Genomic DNA, 15,927 nt, shown 5'->3' with positions numbered 1-15,927 from the left:
TTACTTCTTCCCAAGTTGTAATTGTCTTGTTAAAATCCTTAACATCCTAACTTTTACCATGCCGGTGAGACAAAAAATATTCCTTAACTTAAAAATTTCCATTTGGGGTTATTTTTACCATAGATGCAAAATAATCATTGAAGGTAAACTACCATAGGGCTGTTGGACCCACACTAGACGGCCTTGTTAACACCTGGTCTTTTTTTCTGTCCAACCTGAGTGTAGGACAAAATCCCCTTGAGTCAAAATTCTCCTAGGATAAAAGCCTCCTAGGACTAAAGCCCATGGACAAAGCCCCACAGAACAAAAAAGCCTCCTAAGACAAAACCCCCAAGGACAAAAAGCCCCTAGACTAAAAAGCCCCAGGACTAAAGCCCCCTAGGACTAAAGCCCCTAGGACAAAAACTCCTAGGGCAAAAAGCCCTCTGAGACAAAAAAAATAATAGATTTTTTAACATTATTTTATTCATCATTACAGTTTATGACCCTTCTCTGACACGTGAAAGGCATTATAAGTATTATACAATGGCATTATCAATTCCTAATTATTATACAAGAGTAAATATTTACACAACCATTATCTAGGCAAAGTCAGCTTTATAAGTATTATATATACAGTAACTCACTGTTTTACAGGAACACAAAATTATTTACACAACCATAAAGATGAACATTAGGAACCTTGAGTATAGAGACAGGTTAAAGCATCTTAATTTGCACTCCTCGAGACGAGAGTAGGGCGACTGATAGAGGTGTAAGGGAAGGCAGGCTAAAAACAAAGCGACATTACAAAGGGGTACTAAACTGTTCAAACCAGAGCGAATCAGAATAATGGTTTTAAATTAGACAAATTCTAGACGGCGCAGTCAGAATACTGGAGCTTGGGAAACAGAGTAGTGGATGACGGGAACAAGTTAATAAATATTACATCTGATTGAAAGGAATAAAAGCTTCAAACATAAAAGCTGATGTTATATGATGGGCCAGGGGTTAAAAACGTGACTGTTTGGTATGTAAATAATAGGTCATGTGTTTTCTCTTATTCTTATGTTTCATTATATAATGCAGAATAACATACTGTATCTATGGAAATTCTCAAACAAAGCACAATTGTACATAAAAAGTTTTATTTTACTTAAGAAATATGTTAATGGGAGGAAATTGTAGCGATTTATATACTATATTGGGTAAATGTTTATACTCACCCTATCGCTTATATATCTATTCAACCTATAAGCTTGAAGTTATTCAGCGAGTTCAGTTAATGATATTTGGTAAATTTGTTCGACAGCCCAGTCATCCAACCTATTTCCAAACCAATGTTTGGTAACTTATCTATTCATCCACTACCTATTTCCAAAACCAATTCACCTATTTACTGCAAAAATTCTAAATTTGTCTACCTAAAACCACAGCCAGTTCGCCTCCTGGTTGGGATAGTTTGAGCACATGAACTGTAATGTCCCATTTGCTAGCCCTAATCATTTATACACCTTCTATCAAGGAGTCAGCCACTCTAATGCGCCTTTCGAGGGAGTGCAAATTAAGATGCTTTTAACCTGACTTCAGCACTCAAGGCTCCTAATGCCCTGTAAAAGTCTTTGTCATTTCTCCTCGAATTTTTCTTGGGATTCATTATTCATTCTTGTAATACTGTGACCAGAATTGAACTGGCGCAATTCAAGTGAGTAAGCCACAAGAGCAAGATATAAGTTTAGGGTGACCTCTAGTCTTGTAACTAACACTCCTTTGTTAGCCTTGTTTTGAGCAAACACACATTGTTTACTTGGCTTAAGATTTACTTATCATTATTCCTAGACCTTTCACATTCGATTTTCTATAACATCGTTGTTCATCTGATATCTGGTTTCTTGGTTTACACTTCTAGACTAAGTACTTTTACATTTGTCCACTTTGAATTTCATCTGCTATTTTTCAGACCATTCAAAATTTTTTTTAGATCTTCCTGTAGTTTTTGGAGTCTCACAGATTTAATTACACGCCTTATTTTAGTGTCATCAGCAAATTTAATACTTTATGTTAGCCATGCTGGATATTCATGTCGCTATGTATGTTGCGGTTTCGGTTAACGTAACGCACTGTTCCAGAAGGTCGTTTGTTAAATCAAAATTTCGTTAAACCTAAACAATTGTTTCAATGGGGATTTTGGTACTGGTTCCAGTCACCAAAAATTACACAAAGTAAAAAATAAATGCAGTAAAGCACACTTTGAGGTGCATGAAGGCCCTGGCTGATGACAGATGATGATGGATGAATTAGAAGTGGGGGTGGAGGAGAAGGGAGAAGAGAAGGATGTGGGGTGGAAGAAAATCACCCTACGTTTATGCCATTATTTGCACTACAAAATGTTAAGTTCATTTAGGTGTACTCCAAGATTATTTTTTAAATCAACACTGCACTGCACTATATATTGTCAATATGTAAAATAAATTTCAGAATGGTATCTCAATACCAGCCTGCAAAAATGTAAAAATGATTTATGTTCAAGAGAGCTAAGGGCAAGATGTTACCTACTGACCAGAGACAACCCGACGCTTTTGTGGGTGAGTTGGTGGGTTGTTAAGCATCAAAAATTAGAAGCTTGTACTTCCACTATAAGCACAGCAAAATTGCTAAAAAATTTTAATATAAAACTTGGAATATTATTGAACAGTCCAACCTTCTTGATATTTACTCAAATGGGAACGAATTTAAGCCCTAGAACCGATTACTGTATTGGCGGACTAATACTACAGCTGGTGAGCAAGCGAAAATATGTTGACATGATTTCGTAAAAATTTTGTTAACCGAATTTTTTTCGTTAACTGAACTGAAGATTCTTGTGGAAGGTAATTCGTTAACCGAAATTTTGCTAACCGAGGCGTTCATTAACCAAGGGATCACTGTATGATAAATAATAATGGTCCAAGACTGAGCCCTGGGGTACTCCACTAATGACGTTACTCCAATCGGATTTAGTGTCGTTAATGCTCACTCGCTGTTTCCTGCCCTGTAACCACGCACTAATCCATTTTAGAATATCTCCTCCAATGCCGCGAGCCTCCACTTTTCTTATAAGTCCTTTGTGGGGGACTCTGTCGAAGGCTTTGCTAAAGTCAAGATATACTTTACCACATGCTATGGTATATGTTGTGACCTACGCCCTTCAGAAACTCCTCCAAGGTCTTCCTCTTGTTCACATAATCCAGACGTTGACTCTTCAAACACTGGTGATGCTCCTTTGTGGCACATATGACTTGTTTTCTCGGCCTCACCAAGAGAATCCTTAATTAGGATTGTTAGTACAAGAACCAGTTGGTTGGGTGGTCATGTCCCACAAGTTCATGGAAAGCAAAAGTCCAACTCTCGCTTAAGTTGTTGGTGCGATCCTCCCCATCAATGGTTGCCTGATGAACATTCCATAACTGTGGTGGAAAGAGGGGAGGAATCCTCATGTATACCGGTACTGGGGGAAGTACTCCATCTGGAAGAGCTGGTGGCTGGATGCGACGATGAGTGCCGAACACACAGCTGTTACTGGAGTAATCCACTAGGCCTTCCCTGTAAAGAAATGCACATACATATGGATAAAGAGGGGAAATAGATTTGCTGTATATGTCCCTTTTAGTGACACTTAATAATGATTACATCAGATATACATGACTTTACAGGTATATATACTGTATATGCTGTATATATTTATTTGTCATCACTATTATGTGTACCTAGATAGGGTTTCAGAGAAACAATAATACTGTATAAAAATTGGAAACTTATGTCCTACTTTGCACTTTAATGAGGGGGTTTTGTCCCTACACTCTCCAACCTGTATTGGAAATTTACCAGCGAGTTAAGAGTTAATGACCATCATTATTGTATAGTAACTTTTTCCATTCATTCACAACTCAGTTACTAAATTTGTCTTAATTTAAAACCATTGGTAAGTGTTTGCTCCTCATTTGACAGTGTTTTATTAGAAGTACTGTACCTTAGTTATATGACTTTTATTTCACCTCATCTTCCACTTATACACTTGGACCGTATTGGCTCTCACTCACTGTCTTTCAGTGGAATGCAAATTGCATTTTTTTTAATCCGTCAGTATACTCAAGGTTATTAATGCCCAAGATTAACTTTGTCATCCTTTCCTGAGTGCTTTCTAGAAAATCAATAACCATTCTATAGTCTGGTGACCAAAACTAAACCACATAATCCAAGTGTGTGCTCACATATCAGAGAGTGTGACAGCACTGTAGTATACACTGTACCGTATTGTGTTGTAAGACAACATTGCTTCACATACAATGCTCCTACACAAAAACCCTAGTATAATATCAGTACCATAAAATATATTTTGTTCGGACAAAGTTATAGGTTCTTACTTTTCCATTATCCTTACCTTTAGATGTGTTTGTATTCTGCCACCAGTTCTTCTAAAAGATGTCATTTAGCACTGAAAAATTTAATTTATACACAGCATAAAGGTTGTTTTTAACTATTTTTCAGTGAAAAATACATTAAGTTTCCGTATTTGACTTTGAAACAAAAAACACAGAACTATATACAGTATTGAAACACGATACCATTTTAGTTGATCAATACATCAAAAAGCTATATAATAATGGCCAAGTTTATTCCAATAAAAGCTGAAGGCATCAGAACATTCAACTTTCAGATCCTTGTACAGTATTATACCTGTACTATAAGTACCGGTAGCTGGCAGTCAGAATTTCAAATCAGCAGTGAATCAGATCTCATATCTACATTGTTCAACTGGACAAGCCCATTCCATTTCAGCTATAGACTTGTTAATACTGTTCTTAGAATACAACTAGAAAGGCATACACCAATGAACTGTACCATTGAAACTGCATCACCATTTTATATACTTTCGGACAAGATCAATGATAATCTTTAAACTTGGGGTTATCCACTGTAATGCAAAGGAAGTTGTGCATAAACTCATTTTGTGGAAAATTATAACTTCATTGTCTGAGGGAGACTTGCATCCTGGGTGTAGGTGGGGAGGAGAGAGAGGGGCTGGGTGTAGGTGGGAGGAGAGAGAGGGGCTGGGTGTAGGGTGGGAGAGGGGAGAGAGAGGGCTGGGGTGGGAGGAGAGAGAAAGGGGCTGGGTGTAGGTGGGAGGAGAGAGAGGCTGGGGGAGGAGAGAGAGAGGGGCTGGGTGTAGTGGGAGGAGAGAGAGAGGCTGGGTGTAGGTGGGAGGAGAGAGAGAAGGCTGGGTGTAGGTGGGAGGAGAGAGAGAGGGGCTGGGTGTAGGTGGGAGGAGAGAGAGAGAGGCTGGGTGGGAGGGGAGGAGGGAGGGTGGAGGAAGAGAGGCTGGGGAGGGGAGAGAGAGGGGGCTGGGTGTAGGTGGGAGGGAGAGAGAGAGAGGTGGGTGGGAGGAGAGAGAGAGAGGCTGGGTGTAGGTGGGAGGAGAGAGAGGAGGCTGGGTGTAGGTGGGAGGAGAGAGAGAGGCAGGGTGTAGGTGGGAGGAGAGAGAAGGGCTGGGTGTAGGTGGGAGGAGAGAGGCTGGGAGGAGAGAGGCTGGGTGTAGGTGGGAGGAGAGAGAGGGCTGGGTGTAGGTGGGAGGGAGAGAGAGGTGAGTGTAGGTGGGAGGAGGAGAGAGGGCTGGGTGTAGGTGGGAGGAGAGAGAGAGCTGGAGGTGGGGAGGAGGAGAGAGGCTGGGTGTAGGTGGGAGGAGAGAGAGAGAGGCTGGGTGTAGGTGGGAGGGAGAGAGAGAGGCTGGGTGTAGGTGGGAGGAGAGAGAGAGCGGTTGGGGGAGGAGAGAGAGAAGGCTGGGTAGGTGGGAGGAGAGAGAGGCTGGGGTGTAGGTGGGAGGAGAGAGAGAGGCAGGGGGTAGGTGGGAGGAGAGAGAAGGGCTGGGTGTAGGTGGGAGGAGAGAGAGAGAGGCTGGGTGTAGGTGGGAGGAGAGAGAGGCTTGTAGGTGGAGGAAAGAGAAGGTCGTAGGGGTGGGAGGAGAGAGAGAGAGGCTGGGTGTAGGTGGGAGGAGGAGAGAGAGAGTGGGTGTAGGGGGAGGAGAGAGGCTGGGGTAGGTGGGAGGAGAGAGAGGGCTGGGGTGTAGGGGAGGAGAGAGAAGGGCTGGGTGTAGGTGGGAGGAGAGAGGGCTGGGTGTGTGGGAGGAGAGAGAAGGGCTGGGGAGGTGGGAGGAGAGAGAGGCCAGGGGGGAGGAGGAGGGCTGGGTGTAGGTGGGAGGAGAGAGAGAGGCTGGGTGGGGAAGGAGGAGAGAGAGAGGCTGGGTGAGTGGGAGGGAGAGAGAGGCTGGGTGTAGTGGGAGAGAGAGAGAGGCTGGTGTAGGTGGGAGGAGAGAGAGGCTGGGTGTAGGTGGGAGGAGAGAGAGAAGGGCTGGGTGTAGGTGGGAGGAGAGAGAGAGAGAGGCTGGGTGTAGGTGGGAGGAGAGAGAGAGGCTGGGTGTAGGTGGGAGGAGAGAGAGAGGCTGGGTGTAGGTGGGAGGAGAGAGAGAAGGCTGGGTGTAGTGTGGGAGGAGAGAGGCTGGGTGTGGGTGGGAGGAGAGAGAGAGGCTGGGTGTAGGTGGGAGGAGAGAGAGAAGGGCTGGGTGTAGGTGGGAGGAGGAGAGAGAAGGGCTGGGTGTAGGTGGGAGGAGAGAGAGGCTGGGTAGGTGGGAGGAGAGAGAGAGAGGCTGGGTGTGGTGGGAGGAGAGAGAGAGAGGCTGGGTGTAGGTGGGAGGAGAGAGAGAGGCTGTGTGTAGGTGGGAGGAGAGAGAGAGAGGCTGGGTGTAGGTGGGAGGAGAGAGAGAGAGGCTGGGTGTAGGGAGGAGAGAGAGAGAGGGCTGGGTGTAGGTGGGAGGAGAGAGAGAGGCTGGGTGTAGGTGGGAGGAGAGAGAGAGAGGCTGGGTGTAGGTGGGAGGAGAGAGAGAGAGAGGCTGGGTAGGTGGGAGGAGAGAGAGAGGCTGGGGTAGGTGGGAGGAGAGAGAGAGGCTGGGTGTAGGTGGGAGGAGAGAGAGAGGCTGGGGTGTAGGTGGGGGAGGAGAGAGAGAGAGGCTGGGGTGTAGGTGGGAGGAGAGAGAGAGGCTGGGTGTAGGTGTGGAGGAGAGAGAGGGCTGGGGTGTAGGTGGAGGAGAGAGAGAGAGGCTGGGTGTAGGTGGGAGGAGAGAGAGAGAGGCTGGGGTGTAGGTGGGAGGAGAGAGAGGCTGGGTGTGAGGTGGGAGGAGAGAGAGAGGCTGGGTGGGAGGAGAGGGGGCTGGGTGGGAGAGAGAGAGAGGCTGGGTGTAGGGGAGGAGAGAGAGAGAGGCAGGGTGTAGGTGGAGGGGGAGAAGAGGCTGGATGAGGTGGGAGGAGAGGAGGCTGGGTGTAGGTGGGAGGAGAGGGAGAGAGGCTGGGTGCAGGTGGGAGGGGAGAGAGGCTGGATGTGGGTGGGAGGAGAGAGGAGAGGCTGGGTAGGTGGGAGGAGAGAGAGAGGCTGTAGGTGGAGAAGAGAGAGAGGGGGGTGTAGGTGGGAGGAGAGAGAGAGAGGCTGGGTAGGTGGGAGGAGAGAGAGAGGCTGGGGTGAGGTGGGAGGAGAGAGGGCTGGGTGTAGGTGGGAGGAGAGAGAGGGCTGGGGTAGGGGAGGGGAGAGAGAGAGGCTGGGTGTAGGGTGGGAGGAGAGAGAGGGGCTGGGTGTAGGTGGGAGGAAAGAGAGAGGCTGGGTGTGTGTGGAGGAGAGAGAGGGGCTGGGTGTAGGGAGGGAGAGGAGAGGAGGCTGGGTAGGTGGGAGGAGAGAGGGAGAGGTTGGGTGTGGTGGGAGGAGAGAGAGGGGCTGGGTGGAGGGAGGAGAGAGGCTGGTGTAGGTGGGAGGAGAGAGAGAGAGCTGGGGTAAGGAGAGAGAGAGGGGCTGGGTGGGTGGGAGGAGAGAGAGAGAGAGGCGGGGAGGTGGGGGAGGAGAGAGGGCTGGGTGTAGGTGGGAGGAGAGAGGGGCTGGTGTGGTGGGAGGGCGAGAGAGGCTGGGTGAGGTGGAGGAGAGAGGGAGAGGCTGGGTGTAGGTGGGAGGAGAGAGGAGAGGCTGGGTGTAGGTGGGAGGAGAGAGAGGGCTGGGTGTAGGTGGGAGGGGCGAGAGAGAGGCTAGGGTGTAGGTGGGAGGAGAGAGGGAGAGGCTGGGTGTGGGAGGAGAGAGAGGGGGCTGGTGTAGGTGGGAGGAGAGAGAGGGGCTGGGTGGTGGGAGGAGAGAGAGAGAGTCGGGGAGGGTGGGAGGAGGAGAGAGGGGCTGGGTGGGGTGGGAGGGGAGAGAGAGAGGGCTGGGTGTAGGTGGGAGGAGAGAGGAGGCTGGGTGTAGGTGGGAGGAGAGAGGTAGTGAGGTGGAGGAGAGAGAGGGTGGGCAGGTGGGAGGGGAGAGAGAGGCTGTAGGTGGGAGGAGAGAGGGAGAGGCTGGGTGTAGGTGGGAGGAGGAGAGAGGGCTGTGGTGGGAGGAGAGAGAGGGCTGGTAAGGAGGAGAGAGAGGGGCTGGGTGTAGGAGAGGAGAGAGAGAGGGCTGGGTGTAGGTGGGAGGAGAGAGAGAGAGGCTGTAGTGGGAGGAGAAGAGAGAGGCTGGTGTAGTGGGAGGGCGAGAGAGAGGCTGGGGTGTAGGGGGAGGAGAGAGAGAGGCCGGGGTGGGGTGGAGGAGAGAGGGCTGGGTGTAGGTGGGAGGAGAGAGAGGCTGTAGGAGGAGAGAGGTGAAAGTAGGTGGAGGCGAGAGAGGCTGGGGTGCAGGGAGGAGAGAGGGAGGCAGGGGTGGGAGGAGGAGAGAGAGGCTGGGGTAGGTGGGAGGAGAGAGAGGCTGTGTGTAGGTGGGAGGAGAGAGGGCTGGGTGTAGGGGGAGGAGAGAGGGAGAGGCTGGGTGTAGGGGGAGGAGAGAGGCTGGGGTAGGGGAGAGAGGCTGTAGGTGGGAGGAGAAGAGGAGGCTGTAGGGAGGAGGAGAGAGAGGCTGGGGGTGGGAGGAGAGAGGCGGGGTGTAGGGGGGAGGGAGAGAGAGGGTGAGGTGGGAGGGAGAGAAGGTGGGGGAGGAGGAGAGGGAGAGGCTGTAGGTGGGAGGAGAGAGAGGGCTGGGTGTAGGGAGGAGAGAGAGGCTGGGTGCAGGTGGGAGAGAGAGAGAGAGGCTGGGTAGGGGGAGGAGAGAGAGAGAGGCTGTGTAGGGGAGGAGGAGAGAGAGGCTGGGTGTAGGTGGAGGAGAGAGAGAGGCTGGGTAGAGGGGAGGAGAGAGAGAGGCTGGTGCATGGGAGAGAGAGGCTGGGGTGGTGTGAGGAGAGAGAGAGGCTGGGTGGGGAGGAGAGAGAGGAGGCTGGGTGGGAGGGAGAGGCTGGGTGGGAGGGAGAGAGAGGCGGGTAGGTAAACAAAAAAAAAGGGAGGGGAGAGAGGCTGTGTAGGTGGGAAGAGAGAGAGAGGGGCTGGGGGTGGGAGGGGAGAGAGGCTGGGTGGGAAGAGAAGAGAGAGGGCTGTAGGGGGAGGAGAGGAGAGAGAGGCTGTAGGAGGGAGAGAGAGAGGTTGGTGGAGAGAGGAAAGAGAGAGAGGTGGGAAGGCTATGGGAAGAGAGAGAGAGAGGCTGGGTAGGTGGAGGAGAGAGAGGGCAGGTGGGAAGAGAGAGAGAGGCCATGTAGGGAGGAGAGAGAGAGAGCGGGGTAGGGGGTAGGGAGGAGAGAGAGAGAGGCTGGGTGGTGGAGAGAGGCTGGGGTGTAGGTGGGAGGGAGAGAGGCTGGGTGTAGGGGGAGGAGGAGAGGGCTGTAGGGGAGGAGAGAGAGAGAGGCTGGGTGGGAGGAGAGAGAGCAGGGGTGGGGATGGGGTAAGGTGGGAGGAGAGAGAGAGGCTGGGGGGGGAGGAGAGGCTGTAGGGGGAGAGAGAGGCTGGGGAAGAGAGAGAGAGGCTGGGGGAGGAGAGAGAGAGAGGCTGTGTAGGTGGGAGGAGAGAGGAGAGGCTGTAGGTGGGAGGAGAGAGGCGGAAGAGAGGTAGGTGGAGGAGAGAGAGAGAGAGAGAGAGGCCAGGTGTGGAGGAGAGAGGCTGGGAAAAAAAAAAACTGTAGTGGGAGGAAGAGAGAGAGGCTGGGGTGTAGTGGGAGGAGAGAGAGGCTGGGTGGGGGAGGAGACAGAGGGGCTGGGTGGGGAGGAGAGAGAAGCTGGGAGAGAGAGAGGTAGGTGGGGAGGGGAGAGAGAGGCTGGGTGTAGGTGGGAGGAGAGAGAGGAGGTGGGGGAGGAGAGGGCTGGGTAGGGAGGAGAGAGAGAGGCTGTAGGTGGGAGGAGAGAGAGAGGCTGGGTGTAGAGGAGGGAGAGAGAGAGGAGCTGGGTGAGGTGGGAGGGAGAGAGAGGCCATGTAGGTGGGAAGGAGAGAGAGGCTGGGAAGAGAGAGAGAGTTGGGTGTAGGTGGAAGGGAGAGAGGAGGCTGGGGGTGGGAGGAGAGAGAGGCTAGTAGGTGGGAGGGAGAGAGGGCTGGGGTAGGGGGAGGAGAGAGAGAGGGCTGGGACAGGGGAGGGGAGGGAGAGGCTGGGGGAGGGGAGAGAGAGGCTGGGTGTAGGGAGGAGAGAGAGAGGGTGGTGGGGAGGAGAGAGAGAGAGGCTGGGTGTAGTGAGAAGGGGAGGAAGGTGGTGTGTGTGGGGAGGAGAGAGAGAGGCTGTGTAGGGGTGGGAGAGAGAGAGGCTGGGTGAAGGGGAGGACAGAGAGAGAGAGGGTGTAGGTGGGAGGAGAGAGAGAGGCTGTAGGTGGGAGGAGAGAGAGAGCTGGGTGTAGGGTGGGGAGGAGAGAGAGAGGGAGGGTGTAGGGGAGAGTGAAGGAAAAGGTGAGGGTGTGAGGAAGGTGAGAAAGATAAGCTGGGTGAGGGTGTGGGGTAGGGTAAGAGGAGATAAGCTGTGAGGGCAGGGCAAGAGAGATAAGCTGGGTGAGGGTGTGAGAAGGTGAGAAAGATATACAGCAAACTTAGTGTTACAGGAGTTTTAGGTTCAAGGAGAAAACGTGACATAAAGAATTGCTGTTCTTTTGTTAGATATAAACACAAAATTCAGTTCTTGGCTTTTATAGCCACCATTTCAGAGCTAATGTGGATGCACCCTTCATTTTGGGAAAGACTTAATATCAACCATCACCACCTGGGTAGCATGTACGAAAATGAAGCAAGTGCTCATCACTTCACTGGTAGGTAAACCAACAGTGTAGCCGCAGCACTGTATAGCTATGTTTTCTTCATGATTATTGTGCCTGCACTAATTTTTTTTTCAACCTATTTTAACATTCATGATTTCTCATTCTTGGGTTTTATTAGTGTATCCCTGTAATGTATTTTTCCTAGTCAAAGAGATATCAATGAATGGCAGCTTGTTTGCTTGAACGATTCTTTGTATACTACTGATACTAAAAACCCGCTGCAGATATCTGAGCAGCGCAGCATTGATGTGTACTGAGCAGAATATAAGAACAACTAAAATGTGGTATGATGAAAACTTTTATTGACCTCTCAGAGTTATTGGAAAATAGCAAAGAAGAAAAGAAGCTGTCTGGCGAGTGAATCATCAGGTGGTTCATCACCAGAGAAGCCCACACCTGAAAGCAAGTTGCATCTGATTCTGATTCTGAAACTAGTGATCTGACTCAGACTGTGACAAGCTCCAGCAGGCAAAAAGAAAATGGTAAGATTCAATCATTGATTCTTTTGTATCTACTTGTAAAGAAGGAGGTGCTGGTAAGCCTTTTTAGGAGAATATACCTACAAATGTTAAGTCAACTTGTAAAATTGTACTGGACAATTACATAAATTAATCTGTCTTTTCTCAGGTAAAGCAGCTGAAAAACACGGAACAACGAGCAGTGGTTGCTCGGACAGACTCAGATGACAGTCCACCACCCCTAGTGGATCAGAGCCAGAGGAGTGGAAGGTGTCATATCAATGATACTCTGTGAGAGAGAGACAGCAGAGTAGGGTGCCACAACAGCATCTGGTCTACAAATATACGGGTCCAATAGGTTAGACGAAAGATATCTTTGTGACTGCACGCTTATAGTAGCACAGTATGTTGGCGAAAGTACAGGAAAAAGGCTTAGAGTTTGTAAGAAAAGGAATTTTTAGTTTATCTTTGGAATTGGAATATAGAGAAGGACCCTTATTCATATACATACAGGACAGTACTGCAATATTTAACCCAATATAAACATTTAAATTTTTTTTCATTCTTAGGTGAGGTGTCAGACAGCAACAGCAGTGACTAGATGTTGACGATGAAGAATGATGACGCTTGATGAAAACATGATTGGAGACGAACAACATAGAGCACGCGAGAACAAATGACCAAAAAGGAACGTGAGCAGGAAATTTACAACCAATTGAGAAGAGAGAAAGCATTAAGAAACCTGCTTGAAAAGGAAAGAAATTGAAATTAGCAAAAGAAAGAACAAAAAAGAGAAAGCGAAAAAAAAGGTGACAAAAAGAGTCTAAGGTAATATTTTAAAATTTTGGTGAAAATGTGAATATGGAAAGTTGGTAATTTCTGAATAATTAATTATTTTAGTAAGACAAAACCAGTCCTTCAGTCCAGACATAATAAGCTTTAATTTTTGAAACCAACTATATTCACCCATCTTGTTGGAAAATCATCAAACATATTCATATCATTTTTCTCTCATGTACCATTTAAAGAGAAGGCTATTGTTAGTAAGTGTTCTCATCTCCCCTCTTTTATTATTATCTCATCAACAAAATGCTTATACCCAATAACACTTGTTCAGAATGTTCTTATTGGTACAGGTTGTGCAGCCACAACCCTTACTTGTCAAAACTTTTAGAACTAAAAGCAATAAAGAGTTAATTAAACATGAATCTTAGTCACTTATTTTAGAGAAACGGCACATTCAAACTCACAGACTTTTGTGGGAATCTATGCACAAACATCATCCTCTCTGGCTTGTTGACACTATGGGTTTCAGGATAAACTCAAACGCCAGGTTACGCATCCTTTATCACAGTAGTTTGGGTGAAAATGGGTTGTAACCGAAGCAAAGCATCAACAGAGTAACGGATAATAAGTTGCACACCGAATATTATTCAACAGAAGAATTCCATCACAAAGCCAGTGAAATTATGTAACCGTGTATGCACGCAATCAACCCCTTACGCCGGATCCACTTTCTCACCTCTTACCACGCCACGCCACCATCTTCACGAATGCTTCCGCTTTTCCGCGCGTGGTACTTACCAGGAGAAAAGCATGAGCAGGAAAGCGCATAAGGTCGCCAGTCATAAAAACATACAAGTTTTTCACCACCCACCACAGCCGCCCAAGCCAGTGATAGGATAATGATAGTGAGGAAATGGACTATAAGGACTCGAGGGTCGGACAAAGAGGCCCGTCCTTCAATGGTGAGTAGAAGATACAATGATACAAGTGACACATATGAGGGCCAACACCTTGAAACAGAACCAACCCCATCATCTCCTCAAAGCCATCTTTCACCAACGTCAAAAAAAACCCAATATATGCAAAGACATTTCCTCTTAACATAAACTGGTGTGCATACCATCATAAAAAAGCTTTTTACCACAAACGCAGGTATTGTGTTCAAAAAAGGAGTTTGGGGTTCGCCCGGTCTCTACTTCACCATCCACATGTTATATTGTTCACTTGCTGCTTTCACCACGCGGCCGCCAGGTTCAACTGACCACGAAGTGAGTTGTTCTTAATCCACTTGTTCATCACTGCACAGCAGGCTTTACTAGTTTAAACGACGTATCTTTACCCTTGTTCAGCTGGACTGAATCTTCACAGCCAGAATTCAACCCAAGCAAACAAATTATTTAGTTTGGCATGTGGTGTTAGTAAACCAGGATGAGAATACCACAGTGACAGACAGTACAAAACGATATTGACATGGACAGCCAATGACATGGTGACACTGCGGAGAGGCCACAAATGGGGCAGAAACACATTGACAAAGTTTGGGTAACAGGAAAGGATGGTGTAAGATGGCGTCCAAGGTGAGACTCATATGCATTCAACAGAAGAAGTAAACCAGCTTATTGGAAAAAAGTAAAGAGTGCTAATGAAAATTCCACAGAGAGAATGATCAAGAATGTTTGTTTAACTAGCAAAACAGTTCTTCTATCATAGCTATTCTACAGCAAGGTACAGTATCAAATAAGAGAAACAGATAAAAGAAATAATTTATTAGAAGTTTATATCAAGTAAACAGTTTTTAAAGCACTTGTACATTACAAATTGTAAGCAAATATTGTACAACAAATACTCTCGCTTTTTTCAACTTTTTTGGTTATTCCAGGAGAAAAGCCTGTGTTAACTGACAGAAAGAAAACACTAGAGGAAAGAGAGCTGAAGGAATGACAAGGCCCAAAAGCAAGTGAAAAATAAGTCCTGAAAAGGTTGGCTCACTATACTAAGCCAGTGTGCCTGTACACAACTAATTTGAGATTTCTCAATAGTTGTTTCAAATTTAAACCTATAATTATTCAAAGTGAACACTTTTATTTGGTTTATATTTGCTGATAACATGAAGTCATACTCAGCAGAATATTTTGAAAATGTTTTGTCTGATGCATATCTATCAAAGTGAATGGGATGAGAGCAACGTATAAAACAAAAGAATGTAGTCACATATCATTTAGGAAGGAGTTTGATGATATAATTTGGAAATGGGAGTTTTGGTTACTTTGGAAATTAAGATTAGGAAAGAATTTAAAACAAGAAGATAAAAACACACCTGGAAATTAAGTAGAGAGTACTCTGATTTACGCGTCAATTGAACCCACAGGGTACCGCGGAAAGTGAAACCGCGTAAAGTGAACAACAGAACATATGGGATTAATTCCACAGAGACTGGCCCTACCCACAACCCACTTCTTTTCCCACACAACACTCATGCAGTAAAAATAACATCTAAATTTTATGATGGTATGCTCACACAATACTATCATTTAAGAGAAATATAGTCACAGGTTAATGTCCATTCAAACAATGGACTAAATCCCCCACCCCACCCTCTTCCCAGCTCACCAGCTCCTACCTCTCTGGAGAAATGTTTGGTGAAACCACTAGATTTTAACGCTTAGTATTAAATAATACCTCAGACTGCTAGATATAATTGACATTTCTGAATTTTCAGAATGTCAAGAATATTTTGAATGTAAACTTACATATATTTTGCACACACAAGATAAAAAAATATTTGCTTTAGTAAACCAAATTATTACATTAGATTCAAAATTTGTAAGTTTAATGCAAAAATCCATGCTGTTTATATTCAAAAATGACCAACACATTGTAAAATTCAGCAATGTAACTTATATTCAACAGTAATCGTATGAATTTTACGAGCTAAACAAATATTCAGGTAATAAAAAAAAAATATTCTTCAGGACACTAATTATCAATCAAAGTACCACCACGTTGCCTCCCTCACACACCACGCTAGCCGTCGTCGTCCCAACCTCCCCCCCCACCTCTCCCTCCCTACAGAAATGTTTAAGAAAACTAGATTTAACTTTTGAACAAATAATACTCAGACTAAAGTTAGACAATATAATTACATTTTAGATTCCTTCAAAGACCAGAAACATTTTGAATGCAAACGCTATATATTTTGCCAAACGACAAAAATTTACTTTGTAAACCAAATTATTATAATCTAAAAATTGTAAGTCAATGCAAATCCATGATGTTTATATTCAAAATGATCATCATATTGTAAGAAATTCCAGCAATGTAAATTATATTCTGGCAGGGTAATTCAGTAGCGCATTTTATGAGCCAAATAAAAAAAAATTATACTTCACTGTTTATGAGTAGATGCACCGCGAAAGTGAAAAGTCCGTTCTGGCAAGGTACCAATGAAATGTGTAAAGGGGTAATACTGTAAAAGCTGAATGAAGTATAGGGTAGGACCTAACTGATAATTGTCTATATTTTATATTCACATCAATGGTCTATATTTATCATTTGTGTTTCTTACCTGTT

Source organism: Homarus americanus, unplaced genomic scaffold (genome assembly GCF_018991925.1).
Source record: "Homarus americanus isolate GMGI-L3 unplaced genomic scaffold, GMGI_Hamer_2.0 scaffold27433, whole genome shotgun sequence".
In the NCBI taxonomy this organism is placed as follows: domain Eukaryota; kingdom Metazoa; phylum Arthropoda; class Malacostraca; order Decapoda; family Nephropidae; genus Homarus; species Homarus americanus.
The sequence above is the reverse complement of the archived record's forward strand: the minus strand, read 5'-3'. Positions refer to the sequence as shown.